At 47.2% G+C, this 16,303-nt stretch overlaps 1 protein-coding gene across 2 annotated transcripts in view; it reads left to right on the forward strand.

Moving 5' to 3' along the window:
- Positions 1-16,303, forward strand: part of CTNNA2 (catenin alpha 2) — a 3,064,502-nt gene that overhangs the window by 2,387,912 nt on the left and 660,287 nt on the right. The gene's annotated exons all lie outside the window — the stretch shown is intronic.

The raw sequence follows: 16,303 nt of genomic DNA on the forward strand, positions 1-16,303 counted from the left end.
GCTGAGTCATAGCGATCACTGCTCCTGCCTCGAGTTGGGGGACCCCTTCTCCTCCGCATCCAAGGGACGTCCTCTGGGTTGTCGGCTAGCAGGATCTGATGAGGGACTTTGGTCTCTGAGGGCAACTGCATTGCTTTCAGGATTTGTGCGACGTCCTTAGTGAGCTGCTGCACTTGGGAGGATAGCGTACTTATGGTCTCTGCTGGCGCGTTGAGTCCTTTTGCAGTCATCAGGGCCTGCGTGGAGGATTCCGCTCCTGCAGCCGTGGAACTGGCAGGGTCTGTGTCCACAGGGGGTTGGAGTGCTTTCACTGCCCGGTCTTTCAGAATGGCAAAGTCCACGTCGGGGTGTTCTAGGGACCACAGCTTCATCTGCTTCCCATCCTCAGGAGAGCGCAGGCCCCGCAGGAATTGTTCCTTCATCATCCGGTTTCCTTCCTGGTCACTGACAGGGTCCACCAGCTTGAGAGCCCGTAGTGCAGCCTGCAGCCTGAGGGCATAGTCTCTTATACTATCTTGGGGCTTCTGACGGCAGTGATAGAAGTCCGTTCTCAGCTCTCCCTCTGTGCGGTGTTCAAAAGCAGCTGCTAGTTTGGCAAAGATGGTCTCAACAGAGCTCCGGTCATCATTGGCCCAGGACTCAGCTTCCAATTCTGCTGCTCCAGTCAATTGTCCCAGCACCACAGCGGCCCTCTGTTTACCAGTCATCGCGTGCATGTCTAGCAGGGTGTTGATCTTTTTCTTAAACCCGGTCAGCGTGTCTATTTTACCGGCGTATTGAGGCAGCCATTGCGCCCCTGGGGCATACAACAAGGACACTGGCATTATGGGGGCGACTTCGGCCGGCGCAGCTGCGACCGCGGCACCAGCACCAGGCGCTGCGGCGTCCAGCGCGACAGGGGCTGGCATCGCTTGGGCTGCGTCGCCCTGACCAGGGGCATTACCTCCTGCAGCGTCCATTTTTCTTCAGAAAATCTGCGCGCTCCCTCTCCACTTCCGGGGTCAGTACGCTCTCCGAATTGTGGGGATTCTGGGGCGGCCACACCTCTTCGTGGGCGGTGCTCTTCTCCCTCGCGCGGGCTGCAGCGCGCGCTTTTGAAGATGGCAATATGGCGGCGGTTCAATTTTTGCGGTCGGACCTCTGAGGCACACGGTCACCTGTCTGAACAGGTCTAGTCCTTATCCTGTTCGTGACGCCAGATGTGAAGCCCCACAGGTGTTGTATCGGTGCATACCTTCAGGGACTCCACGTAGCTGGTGCTGGTCACAGGTAGGGAATCTTCGGTTTTGATCGTGACGCCACTCTCAGTATTGCGGTCAGTGGGGACCGCCACTGCAGGTTAGGGGACGCCTGGGGCTGATGGTGGGTGCAGTCGGATGTAGTAGCCTCCTGAGAGTGAGGCAAGCCCCAGGGCCCGGTGTGGGTTTGTAGTACCACAAGTCGCAGAATAACTCAAACACAGTCTAAAAGTCTTTCAATGTGTTTACTCACTGTTGGGAGGTCACGGTGAGATGCCCGGGCGACACTGTGATAACCAGGTGGAACCAGGAATTCCAGGAGGCCGTTCTGAGGGTAGCTGTCCACTCGCCTTCCTTGCACCCCTTCTGTTTTGGGAGGGTCCTTTGCTTGAAGCGTGGTAGGACCCCTCCAGGGAAGCTGTTACCACCCTGCTCCCCTCTCTCTGGCTCGTCTGCCGGCAGCGTGGCCTTGGTGGGATGGCTTCTGGCCCTGTCCCCTTATGGGCCTGCTGATTGCTGCTTGGCCCGAGCGCTGCGTAGTAGTGGTGAGGGCATGGAGTATCCCCACCTGTAGATTGAGCAGCTCTGACTGGTTTGCTGCCTGTACTGGGGATCTAGTTCCCCTTGGGTGCTCGGATACCGGGATCTCCGTACTCAGCCACCCCTCTTTCTCTGGATGCTCTTCAGGCCGACCCACAGTACTCCGTTCTCCTCCGCTTTCAGCTACAGCACTCCTCAGGACCTGTCTGCACGAGAGCTTCTCTGCTCCCTTCCATACACTTCAACCTCCTGCTCTCCACTCCCCTTCCTCTCTCTCTCTGCCCTGCTTCCTAGCAACCAGCCCCTGAACACACCCCCAGCTGGGAATTGGAAGTTAACCCCTGATGGCTACCCAAGGGTCCCCTCTGGTAGTATGGGAGGCCTGGTCACTATATGTTTGTGTGTGCACCTCATCCTGGCCTTTGGAGATTACCTGGAAGCATTGTTCCCGCATGGGTGCAATACTCTGTGGTGCCTGACCAGGTCAGGGGCGCCACACACACTACATCCAATCACACTGTTGTTACTCACAGTGCAAGCCGATCAAACTGTGCAAGTGGCTCACACTGGGCTGAGCACCGAGTTTACCTGAGCACAGCGATGCTCTTGCGAGTAGTGTTCACACATTGTTTCCCCTTGTGCACTTTTAGTGGCTCCTTTGTGTGTGGCTGCCATATGTACAAGTTACCCCTGTTAGTTTTATTTGTCAGTGGGGTTTTTGACTTCCCCCGGTTGGTGGGTTGTGAAGGGGGGACCTTACCATCAGTGACAAGGACAGGAGATAGGGCCTAGGTTGGGGCCCAGACCTCCCTACTTCATGGGTACCTTCGGGTGTGAGGGTAAGCGCAAGACCCAAAACCTAAAAAGAGCTTTACACACTACAAAATCGCTAGCGATATCGCTAGCGAGCGCACCCGCCCCCGTCGTTTGTGCGTCACGGGTAAATCGCTGCCCGTGGCGCACAATATCGCTAACACCCATCACACATACTTACCTTCCTAGCGACGTCGCACAGCGGCCGACCAATAGAAGCGGAGGGGTGGAGACCAGCCGCATTATCGACATGCCCACCTCGCTGCCGAAAGACGTTCGCCGTTCCACACGTAGCGATGTGTGCTGCCTCAGGAACGACCAACAACCTGTGTCCACAACGACCAACGAGATTTTGAAAATGAACGACGTGTCAACGATCAATGATAAGGTGAGTATTTTTGATCGTTAACACTCACTCCTAGCTGTTAAACGTAACGACGTCGCTAACGACGCCGGATGTGCGTCACAAATTCCGTGACCCCGGCGACATATCGTTAGATATGTCGTTGCGTGTAACGGGGCCTTTAGGGCAGCACAGGTTACCTAGTTTTCCCTGTGCACTCGTGACATTAACACAGATTTAGACAAATTCGTGAACAATATATAAGATAGAAAAGCATTTTCTGTACCTAGAAAAAATCTTAGATCTTTGAGCTCAGCTCATGAAAACAAATGAGTTGTGTTTATATTTTAAATTAGGGTATTATATATTATATTTTTATTATGTTGAGGTCTATGTATGCCCAGAATCTATTGTGCGGGTTATATATAGATAATGCTGAAAGGCTTCATTGTGTCTGGAAATCATATTCAGACGGTGACATCTGTGCTCCTATCTTACTCACCAGCATAATGCACTGTGGGAACTCCATAATTTGCATCATATCTGTTTTCTCATTTGCATCTTATCAGTTCCCTGAGCCCATGTATGTGGCGCATGCTGTGCTTTTGATGTTGAGCCAGTAACAAGAACTTTGTAGCACATAGATGTGCTTTATATGCCAGTCAGCTCTTCTCGTCTGGGATTAAGACTCAAGTACGGAATCTGTACATCAGGGTTGGGATACCTGTGGCTCTCCGACACATACTGCGACTTGTACCTCCGCAGATGCTGCCGAGCCGGAAGGTACCGAAGAAGGTTGAACACCTGATATAAGATAGGAACATTAAATTAAAGGCCGCTTTACACGCTGCGACATCGCTCAAGCGATCTCGTTGGGGTCACAGAATTTGTGACGCACATCCGGCCGCTTTAGCGATGTCGTTGCGTGTGACACCTATGAGCAATTTTGAATTGTCGCAAAAACGGTCAAAATCGCTCATCGGTGACATTCCCCCCTATTCTCGATTATCGCTGCTGCTCGGTGTACGATGTAGTTCGTCGCTCCTGCGGCAGCATACATCACCATGTGTGACACTGCAGGAACGAGGAACCTCTCCTTACCTGCGGGCCACCGGAAATGCGGAAGGAAGGAGGTGGGCGGGATGTCATGTCCCGCTCATCTCCGCCCCTCCCCTTCTATTGGGCGGCGGTTTAGTGACGCTGCTGTGACGTCGCTGTAATGCTGAACGAACCGCCCCCTTAGAAAGGAGGCGGTTCTCTGGTGACAGCGACGTCGCAGGGCAGGTAAGTGCGTGTGACGCTGCCGTAGTGATAATGTTCGCTACGGCAGTGATCACACGATATCGCATGTACGATGGGGGCGGGTGCTTTAGCACTCGACATCGCTAGCAATTGCTAGCGATGTTGAAGCGTGTAAAGCGGCCTTAAGGCCTTCATTGTTGTCTTCTGGAGCAAACATGTTCCTAATAGTGACTTTTCTTTATTTGCACCTTATGCATTGTTTAATTTGCACCTTTTTTTGCGCTTACTTTACTGGGTTCATCTGTTGTTTATATTAAGAGTTTGGACATGTTTTACCTTATTCAGATGTTTTAGCCTAATTCATAATTTTTGAAATGTAACATTATTTTTAGAATTGAACTCAAGTCCCCTACAGGGGTACAAAATCTAATTTTATTTTTGTATGGGCAACAGTTTAAAGGAACCTTTTTTTGTTGAAAGAAGGTGCAAAAATGTAAAAAACAAAAGAAATTTGAATCACTTTATTATTATTATTATTATTATTATTATTATAGCGCCATTTATTCCATGGCGCTTCACATGTGAAAGGGGTATACATAATAGGGACAAGTACAATAATCATAAACAATACAAGGCACAGATAGGTACAAGAGGATAGAGGTTCCTGCCCGCGAGGGCTCACAGTCTACGGCTTCCTACACATGTCCGTGTCTCCAGTATGTGTTTGCAGTCCAGTAATGGTCTGGCTCACTGTACGGTGGTGCTCAGGAGAAAAAAGTAGCAATAATAAGAAAAAAACTCCGGCACACAATTGTGGTGAAAAATATTCTAATATACAGAATATTTTTCACCACAGTTGTGTGCCGGAGTTTTTTCTTATTATTCCAGTTAGTGTTTGGTCAGTTCTCTCACGTACCGGAGACACGGGCACACGTAGACCCATTAAAATCAATGGGTCTGCGCTCACGTGCGTATTCTGCCATGGACCGTGTGTACGTGTGGAGCATACGTGTGCTCCACACGTAGACATGTCCGTTTTCTCTCCAGCATCACGGGTTTCACACAAAATGCAAACGGGTCACGCGTAACACAAACGGACTACACGGATGTGTTCCGTGTGACACACACCGGAGAAAACACGTGTCTGCGATTAAAAAAAAAAAACTTTTCTCACCTTCTCCAGCGCTGCTGTCTCTGCCACTGCTGTCACTTGCTTCCGACCGCCGCTCATTATGCTCATTGCATATTCACTTCACTGCGGCCGGAAGCAGCAGCAGCGGGGAGTCGGCAGGACTGGAGACCGAAGATCAGCACCACGGACAGCGACGCCAGGGACAGGTGAGTAGAAAGTTCCCATTCTCCGTGTGTTATCACGGATTATACACGGAGAACACACGTGTGCCATACACACGGCTCACCGAGGGCAATACACACCTTTGACACATCCGTGAAAAACGTGCATGATTTTACAATGAGGATACAGTAGGTTGAGGTAGAGCTGATTGTGCGGCGCTGTATCAGACTGAGGGTTACGGCAGGTTGTAGGCTTGTCGGAAGAGGTGGGTCTTCAGGTTCCTTTTGAAGCTTGTCAAGGTAGGCGAGAGTCTGATGTGTTGAGGCAGAGCATTCCAGAGTATGGGGGAGGCACGAGAGAAATCTTGGATGTGATGATGGGAAGAGGAGATTAGAGGGGAGTAGAGAAGGAGATCTTGTGAGGATCAAAGGTTACGTGTAGGTAGGTACCGGGAGACTAGGTCACAGATGTAAGGAGGAGACAGGTTGTGGATGGCTTTGTATGTCATGCATAGTGTTTTCAAACTACATCTACCTCTAAAGAAGACAGCCACAAATACCATCAGGGCAAAATAAAGTTACTGTACCTAAATAAAACTGTCAGCAGGTTTTTGCTATGTAATCGGAAGACAGTGTGCTGTAGGGGTTAAAATACATTTTCCAGTGATGTGTCGCTTATCAAGCTCCCTGCTGTTGATTGCCTGCAATGATTGTTTTAGCACAAGAAGATTATCATTGCTTGGACTACAGCAGCATGTTCCTAGTAGTTTGAAACACTAGAAATGAGTGAATCTTTGGTGAGTCGGTTCACCGGCAGCAAACGAGCTTAGTTCCACTGGCTCGAGCTTGACCCGAACCCCGGAGCAAGTCTCTGATTGGCAGTTTGAGTCTCCACCCAAATACAGCCAGCCATAAGCAGATCACTTCTGGGGGAGGGTGAACGGGCTTTTTCAAGCTTTTTTTTTTGGTGCATACTACATCTGATCATGCTCTTCTTTCCCCCAGTGTGAGCTATTCAAACACTGCAAGTGGCTCACACAGGGCTGAGCACTAAGTGTACTCGAGCACAGCGTTGCTTGTTTGAGTTTTGTTGGACGTACAGCATCCAATCCGCGAACCCGAACCTCGATTTTTAAATTTGATGTTCGATTTGAAAGCCGAACCTCATTTTCACTTCTCTCTATGAAACACCCTCTCCTGTGATAAGCAGCTCAGTATCTATAGACATTGTAGATAGAAGCTGTGGTTTTAGCGAGAGAAGCCTTTTCACCTATGCTGCATCTTAAATCTAAAACTGTGACTGTGTCAGAACTGTTGCATTCAGTAAACTAAGTGACACATAATTGGATTCAGGATTCATTTGCCTACATTAGGCTGCTCTCAGATGAGGTATCAAAAACCTGGTGACAGAATCCTGTTTAAAAAATAGAGAAATGGTAAATTGGGGGCTCTAATCATTTACTGACACAGGAATTTGTACTAATGTTGTGAATTTAATTTTGCCACTAAAATACCCAGTTTGACAATTTTAATTACATAAGGGCACATTTACACTGGAAATGCATCTGTTACAGATTGACAGTGGTGTTTAACAGGTTAACAGCCATGTCATGCAAATGAGGCTGAAGAACTATGGTAGATCTGAAGCCTCTATCACTTCAGCTCTATTCCACTCCCAGCTGCTCCTTGTCCTGTTTTATTGAAAGCCTCTCTATTGTTGTCATGAGTGTATCTCACTTGTGGGAGACCCTGAGTGAATCTGGTGTCAGACGGTCACAGCGCCTTACCGCTGGCATGTTCACTACTGTTATTTGATAACATCTCTTTGCTTTGTGCTGTAAGGGGTACTTTGCACACTGCGACATCGCTAGCCGATGCTAGCGATGCCGAGCGCGATAGTACCCGCCCCCGTCGCACATGCGATATCTTGTGATAGCTGCCGTAGAGAACATTATCGCTACAGCAGCTTCACACGCACTTACAGTCAGGGCCAGAAATATTTGGACAGTGACACAAGTTTTGTTATTTTAGCTGTTTACAAAAACATGTTCAGAAATACAATTCTATATATAATATGGGCTGAAAGTGCACACTCCCAGCTGCAATATGAGAGTTTTCACATCCAAATCGGAGAAAGGGTTTAGGAATCATAGCTCTGTAATGCATAGCCTCCTCTTTTTCAAGGGACCAAAAGTAATTGGACAAGTGACTCTAAGAGCTACAATTAACTCTTCCCTCGTTTACCTGTAATCAATGAAGTAGTTAAAAGGTCTGGGGTTGATTACAGGTGTGTGGTTTTGCATTTGGAAGCTGTTGCTGTGACCAGACAACATGCGGTCTAAGGAACTCTCAATTGAGGTGAAGCAGAACATCCTGAGGCTGAAAAAAATGAAAAAATCCATCAGAGAAATACCAGACATGCTTGGAGTAGCAAAATCAACAGTCGGGTACATTCTGAGAAAAAAGGAATTGACTGGTGAGCTTGGGAACTCCAAAAGGCCTGGGCGTCCACGGATGACAACAGTGGTGGATGATCGCCGCATACTTTCTTTGGTGAAGAAGAACTCGTTCACAACATCAACTGAAGTCCAGAACACTCTCAGTGAAGTAGGTGTATCTGTCTCTAAGTCAACAGTAAAGAGAAGACTCCATGAAAGTAAATACAAAGGGTTCACATCTAGATGCAAACCATTCATCAATTCCAAAAATAGACAGGCCAGAGTTAAATTTGCTGAAAAACACCTCATGAAGCCAGCTCAGTTCTGGAAAAGTATTCTATGGACAGATGAGACAAAGATCAACCTGTACCAGAATGATGGGAAGAAAAAAGTTTGGAGAAGAAAGGGAACGGCACATGATCCAAGGCACACCACATCCTCTGTAAAACATGGTGGAGGCAACGTGATGGCATGGGCATGCATGGCTTTCAATGGCACTGGGTCACTTGTGTTTATTGATGACATAACAGCAGACAAGAGTAGCCGGATGAATTCTGAAGTGTACCGGGATATACTTTCAGCCCAGATTCAGCTAAATGCCGCAAAGTTAGTCGGACGGCGCTTCATAGTACAGATGGACAATGACCCCAAGCATAAAGCCAAAGCTACCCAGGAGTTCATGAGTGCAAAAAAGTGGAACATTCTGCAATGGCCAAGTCAATCACCAGATCTTAACCCAATTGAGCATGCATTTCACTTGCTCAAATCCAGACTTAAGACGGAAAGACCCAGAAACAAGCAAGACCTGAAGGCTGCGGCTGTAAAGGCCTGGCAAAGCATTAAGAAGGAGGAAACCCAGCGTTTGGTAATGTCCATGGGTTCCAGACTTAAGGCAGTGATTGCCTCCAAAGGATTCGCAACAAAATATTGAAAATAAAAATATTTTGTTTGGGTTTGGTTTATTTGTCCAATTACTTTTGACCTCCTAAAATGTGGAGTGTTTGTAAAGAAATGTGTACAATTCCTACAATTTCTATCAGATATTTTTGTTCAAACCTTCAAATTAAACGTTACAATCTGCACTTGAATTCTGTTGTAGAGGTTTCATTTCAAATCCAATGTGGTGGCATGCAGAGCCCAACTCGCGAAAATTGTGTCACTGTCCAAATATTTCTGGACCTAATTGTACCTGCCCTGCGACGTCGCTCTGGCTGTCGACCCGCCTCCTTCCTAAGGGGGCCGGTCGTGCGCCGTCACAGCGACGTCACACGGCAGGCGGCCAATAGAAGCGGAGGGGCGTGGATGAGTGGAATGTAAACATCCCACCCACCTCCTTCCTTCCACATTGCCCTTGGAGGTAGGTAAGGAGAAGTTCCTCGCTCCTGCGGCTTCACACACAGCGATGTGTGCTGCCGCAGGAACGAGGAACAACATCGTAACAGCGGCCGACCCGACATTATGAAAATGACCGACGCTACACAGATCACCGATTAACGACGCTTTTGCGATTGTTTATCGGCACATCTAGGCTTTACACGTTGCAACATCGTTACTGGCGCCGGATGTGCGTCACTTTCGATTTGACCCTGACGATATCGCAGTAGCGATGTCGCAACGTGCAAAGTACCCCTAAGGGTTAAGCACCATTTCCTGCATGGCTGCTGGCTGTAGCTGCTAATCTCAGGTGCGGCTCTTTGGGATCACTCCCCTTCCCTATTTAAGTAATGTGATCTGATCACATGCTACCTGTGATAGAAACTACATCCTCGTTTCTATGTGGTCTTCTTTGGAAGGAGTCTGCTCTGAAAGAAGTCTGTTGTGTTGTGTGCAGCAGTGGTGTTTGATGCTCTGAAGTCGCCTGGACTGTATTTCCTTGCATGTCTATTTCCCCTGTTTGTATTCTTTCCCTTGTGTTTCTGTATTGTAGTGGCAAGACTAGTGATCTTGTCAGCCTGCTCACTAGCCAGGGTGAGTTTAGTGCCAGCTGAAGGTCTAAAAGAGGCTTTACACGGTACGCCCGATTGTGCAATTTCCCAATCGATCGTACCCGCCCCCGTCCTTTTTGCGTCACGGGCAAATCACTGCCCGTGTCGCACAAAGTCAGTAACCCCCGTCACACATACTTACCTCCCGTGCGACCTCGCTGTGGGCGGCGAACGTCCACTTCCTGGAGTGGGAGGGACGTTCGGCGTCACAGCGAGGTCACACAGCCGCCGGCCAATGGAAGCGGAGGGGCGGAGATGAGCGGGACGTAAACATCCCGCCCACCTCCTTCCTTCACATAGCTGGCGGCGGCCGCGTGACGCAGGTGAGCTGCTGTTCATCATTCCCGGGGTGTCACACGGAGCGGCGTGTGCTACCCCGGAAACGATGAACAACTAAATTAAACAATATTATAGAATCTAGCGAGCAGTACACGACTCACGATTTGTGAGCGATACTGCGTCGCTAGGAGGTGTCACACAGGCCGGCATCGCCAGCGATGCCGGATGTGCGTCACAAAAACCGTGACCCCGACGATCTATCGCATGATAGATTGTCTGGTGTAAAGCAGCCTTTAGGTATCCTGCTTATCAATAGGTTGAAAAAACCTGTATAGGGATGTTAGGAAGCTCAGGAATCAGCTTGAGGTGAGTTCAGGAGGTCACCCCTCACCCCTCTCCCTAGCGGCAGGGAACTCTGTTGTATTGTGACCCCTATGTCCTCTGTGTGTTGTAACATATTTTTCAGGTTTAACAGGTACTAGGTAAACCCTACTAGTCACATGCATGACAGCCATGTGAGTTCAGTCAAAAGAAGTCGGCTGTGGGCGAGGAATAGAGCTGGAGTGACAGAGGTTCCAGTTCTACAAATAGTTTTTCAGCTTATTTGCATAAACACTGACTTCTCAGTATCAGACGAAAGGTATTTTAAAGAGCTACATGCCCTATAGTTTTAGGTTTGAAATCTGCTTTTGCCTCTGTTGCCCCCTTTTTAGCTTTGCCTCTTTCTATATGGTAACCGTAAAATGCAACTCATAAATGTAGCTACATACGGCATTCTCTATAGTAAAATATAGTCTTATGTTGCTAATCCTCATTCCTGTCGTTTTTGCTTTATGCTGATTATCTCATAAATCTTAGATTTTTTTTTTTTCTTTAAACAAAATATGTAAATTTTGAAGACTTGCCGCTGTCGTTGCCACAGTAACTTCCTGGGATTTCTGCCAAGCTGGTTACTGATATATTGTATCATGTTGTTACATTATCGGTGTAAGAAAACTATCAGTACAAAAGAAACTATATAACAATGAAAATAAACATCTAAAAATGTCGAAATTCCTAAAAGCCTAACAATCAGACCTGTGCTCTCCGTATAATAAGTTTATTGTGGAAAATAAAGCATTGTGCGGTAAGTGTCGTGCCCTTGACTTGTATTACCACGATGTTCCCAGGTACGTCTGAATTACGGGGTCGCTCTGGAGGTGCAAAGATCAGTGTGATTGAGGCAAACAAGTAAATGGGCAACATTATGACTTGTCCCAAAGCTCCAGGCATCTTGAATATTCACGTATCTGCTCTCCACGTATGGGATCCACTGTTTCATGCATTTCCAGCATGTTTCTAATTGAGGTGCTACTAGAAAAGCCTAAAAGATGAAATTCTATACAGCAAAAACACCAAGACATAGGCATGTCCAGAGTCTGAATAAACACATACCTGGGATCCAAATTTGTGCAAAAGATGTTTTTAATGAAGGTCTATTACTCCTAAAAAGAAGAACAAGAGCAAAAAAAAATCACAGAATTAGTGAGTGCTGCCAAGGAGTTAATTGTCTCAGGGAATTATAGCATAAAATTTATTTTTAAAGGGACTCTGTCAGCAGATTTCTGTAATGTAACCTGAAGACAGCATACTGCAAGTGTTAGAACAGAGACTTCAGCTCTGACTCTGTAATCTCCCAGTCATTTTTTGTTTATCTGCAATTTTAGCTTAAGCCTATTATCTTTATCATTAGTGGGTCTCAGCACGGCTAAAGGGGGCTTTACACGCTGCAATATCGCTAACGATTTATCGTCGGGGTCACGGTGTTTGTGACGCACATCCGGCGCCGTTAGTGACATCGCAGCGTGTAACACATACGAGCGACCAACAACGATCGCAAAAGTGGTAAAAATCATTGGTTTTGGAGAGGTTGTCCAAACACCAAATATCGTTGTCTGGTGAGTAACGAGGTTGTTTGACGTTCCTGCGGCAGAACACATCGCTGTGTGTGACACCGCAGAAGCGCCAAACATCTCCTTACCTTCCTCCACCGGCAATGCGAAAGAAAGGAGGTGGGCGGATGTTACGTCCCGCTCATCTCCACCCCTCCACTTCTATTGGACGGCTGCCGTGTGACGTCGCTGAGATGTCGAACGAACCGGCCCCTTGGAAGGAGGCGGATAGCCGGCCAGAGCGCCGTCGCAGGGAAGGTAAGTCCGTGTGATGGGTGTTAGCGATGTTGTGCGCCACGGGCAGCGGTTTTCCCGTGACGCACAACCGATGGGGGCAGGTACGCTCGCTAGCGATATCGGTACCGATATCGCAGCGTGTAAAGCCCCTTTAGTCTTACTCCACCCACTCTGTGATTAGTAGCTTCTGTCTATAGAAATGTACACTGAAAGACTGGTGTGGGGCGGGAACAGCTCTCATAGCTCTGATACATGCAAAATCTAAAATCTTTCACTGTCGGAAGAGCTGGAGCCATAAATCTAACTGATACATCATTGAACTCACTCTTTGCCTGCTGCTCTCAGAGGAGGTAGCATAAACCTGCTGACAGATTCCTTTAAAAGTGTTGGAGTTTATCGGACTCCTTCATCAGGTAGACCATCTGCCTTTCTTGGGATCTTGAAACAAAGAGCTATAGGAAACAAAAAAGAACAATAGGGTCTTATCCAAATAACTGACGAAGGGCAGCGATATCTTGCTCACCTTGCTTGGTTATGGTGACTACAACACGAAAAACATATTATATATAACCGCTATACAGAATCCACAGGCCAGAAGCCTTTTGTAGTGAAGTTGAAGGGTAAAGAAAATGGGGTCTCTCTGTGCTGCTTTGGAGGTCAAAGTATTAGTTATGTAAGAAAGAGGGAGAGAAGGCATTCCTAGTGCAGACCAACCAGCTGATAAGGTGATGAATGTGAGCTGGTAAGGCCCTGTTACAACGAGATCGCTAACGAGACCGTTGCTGAGTCACAGTTTCTGTGACGTAGCAACGATCTCGCCAGCGATCTCGTTATGTGTGACACCTACCAGCGATCAGGCCCCTGCTGTGAGATCACTAGTCGTTTCCGAATGGTCCTGTCCATTTTCTTCTGCTGGGCAGGACACATCGCTGTGTTTGACGCCTACCAACGACCTCCTAACACGGTCACAATGCCTGCCGAGATCATTATACAGGACGCTCATCGTTACTGCGTCGTTGGTAAGGTCTGACTGTGTGACATCTCACCAGCGACCTCCCAGCGATCCTTATCAGGTCATATTGTTGTCGGGATCACTGGTAAATCGTTGTGTGTGACTGGGCTTTTACACTCACCTAATCCTATTTTGCATAGCAGGCACAACACTGATAAGTGTATCAGTGGAAAAATTTTATTGGCTGCTGCTACTCACATTACTTCATGGGCTATGACTGGGATTCGAACTCATGATCTCTCACATCCAAAGCAAAAAGCCTACCAATAGAACAATGAGGGCAAGTACATTAGTGTCACAGCCCGTGAACACCACAATTGTAGACTGAAGAACGAGAGCACCAGGTCTACCTGATTAAAGGATTCAATCGACTCATCAAAAACATCAATGTTTTTTTCGATTTTAAGATTTTATTGATTTTCAAAAAAAACACAAAGCACTTAGCATATGAAGTGCCAAGATTGACAAATACACGTGAGTAAGTGCCTATAACTTGGAAGGGAGAAACAGGAGGAGGGAGAAAAAGACATAGCAACTAGAAAGAGAGAGAGAGATAATTGCCCACTGGGACAGATCCAAAAAGTTGTTAGAACTCTGAGCACGCGATTCCACCACTCCGGAGAACGAGCCCTATGAGAACCCTTGAGGTGAAAATGTATCCCAGATGAAACATCAATATTTTTAAAGCAAAACTCAAGCATCTTTTTCCTTTGGGCGGCTTTGCACGTTGCGACATTGCACGTGCGATGTCGATGGGGTCAAATCGAAAGTGACGCACATCCGGCTTCGCAGTCGATATCGCAACGTGTAAAACCTTTTTGATACGATGAACGAGTGCAAAAGCGTCGTTATCGTATCATCGCTGCAGCCTCTGACATTTCCATAATGCCGATGGTGCGACAGGTACGATGTTGTTCCTCGCTCCTGCGGCAGCACACATCGCTGTGTGTGAAGCCGCAGGAGCGAGGAACATCACCTTACCTGCCGCCGGCTGCAATGAGAAGGACGGAGGTGGGCGGGATGTTTACATCCTGCTCATCTCCGCCCCTCCGCTTCAATTGGCCACCTGCCGTGTGACGTCGCTGTGACGCCGCACGACCCGCCCCCCTAAGGAAGGAGGCGGGTCACCGGCCAGAGGGACGTCACACGGCAGGTATGTGCGTGTGAAGCTGCCGTAGCGATAATAATCGCTACGGCAGCTTTCACTAGATATCACACGTTCGACGGGGGCGGGACTATCGCTGCAGCATCGGTAACACATTGTTACCGATGTCGCAACGTGCAAAGCCCGCCTTTCACTACCAGAGTGGTATCACTAATGTAGGTCCCCTGCCTTTAGTAATTTTCTTACCAGCTTAATCTGTTCCTGTTGCCATCATCTTCTGAAGTTTGTGAACTACCACACTGCTCCAAAATTTTCTTCATGATCCAGAGGTCACTTCTCAATAAAAGTCTATGAGAAGCAGAAAGAGGCTCTCATAGACTTACTTTGGGAGATTGTGAGTGTTACCTCAGACTTCCCGTCACTCTGCAAGCTGCAATCAGAAGATGCAGAATGGTACTGAAGTGGCACTGGGAATAGCAGAAGATGACAGCTGGTAATAATATTACTTGGGGCAAGGAACCATTCCAGTGGGGAAATAAAAAAAATGCTGCTGTGGTGTTTTTAGACACTGGACAGCCGAGAAATAGTTGAAAAATTATTATTTTTTTACTAGTATTTCCATAAAATCAATTACTTTTTTATTTCAATCCCAATAAAAATCCCATTAAAAATAAAAATTGTCAGTGTGGGGACAACGCTGTTGACGCGTTTTGACCGTAAGGTCTTAGTCGTAACGCTAAGTCATAGAACTAAGGTCTTAAGGTCGAAACGCGTCAACAGGGTTGTCCCCACACCGACGATTTATTTTTTTATTGGAATTAAAATAAAGAAGTAATTGATTTTATGGAATTACTAGTAAAAAAAAATGTTTTTCATTTGTTTTTGTCCGGATGTGACCAAAGGACTCTTCTAGTGTTCCATCCATGCTAATGCGACTAGTGGAAACATCACTCGATAAGTAAATTTTTCCTAGACTTTGACAACCTGGAGATATTCAATTCCTAGTGATTTTACAAAAGGTGCCATTATACAGTGTGTCCACGCATATCCTGTCCACCGGCATAAACTTGAGAACGGCGGCAGCTATAGGCATAGAAGTGGTGTCTAGGTATAGTAAAGTAGCCATGCACTATGCAATGAAACCACCTATATATAGCGCCACCTGGTGGAAAACAAAGGAGTTAGCATTTTTATCTTTAAAATGGAATGAGATAGAGAAAAAAAGTGAATTACAAAGTTGCAGGGCATCATCAATTCAATACGAATCGACACCTTGCATACAGAAATGCTATGATTAGAACGTGTAAAACTCACAAGGCTGCGGACGTGAAGCGATACCTCATGGAGACCTTCCTACAAGTCATTGGGTATAGTGGCTGCATGGAGTGGCCTCCATGCTCACCTGACCAGACCCCATTGGACTTCTTTCTGTGAGGTCACATTAAACAGCAGGTGTATGCGACCCCTCCACCAACATTGCAGGACCTACGATGACGTATCACAGATGCTTGTGCAAATGTGTCACCTACCATATTGCACAACGTGCAGTAAAATACAGTATGCTGTGCAGAGTCCAGATGTGCATTGCAGCTTACGGTGGCCACTTTGAGCATCAAAGTTAAATGAGCGCCATATGTGTGACCAGCATTCCATGTTTTGGGGGGTCATGGGTTTCATATCATAGCATTTCTGTATGCAAGGTGTCGATTCGTATTGAATTGATGATGCCCTAAAATTTTTAATTCACTTTTTTTCTCTATCTCGTTCCGTTTTCGAGATAAAAATGCTAACTCCGTTGTTTTCCACCAGGTGGCGCTATAGGTGGTTTCATTGTGTAGTGCTTGGCT

The sequence above is a fragment of the Anomaloglossus baeobatrachus genome, chromosome 1 (assembly GCF_048569485.1).
Source record: "Anomaloglossus baeobatrachus isolate aAnoBae1 chromosome 1, aAnoBae1.hap1, whole genome shotgun sequence".
Lineage (NCBI taxonomy): Eukaryota > Metazoa > Chordata > Amphibia > Anura > Aromobatidae > Anomaloglossus > Anomaloglossus baeobatrachus.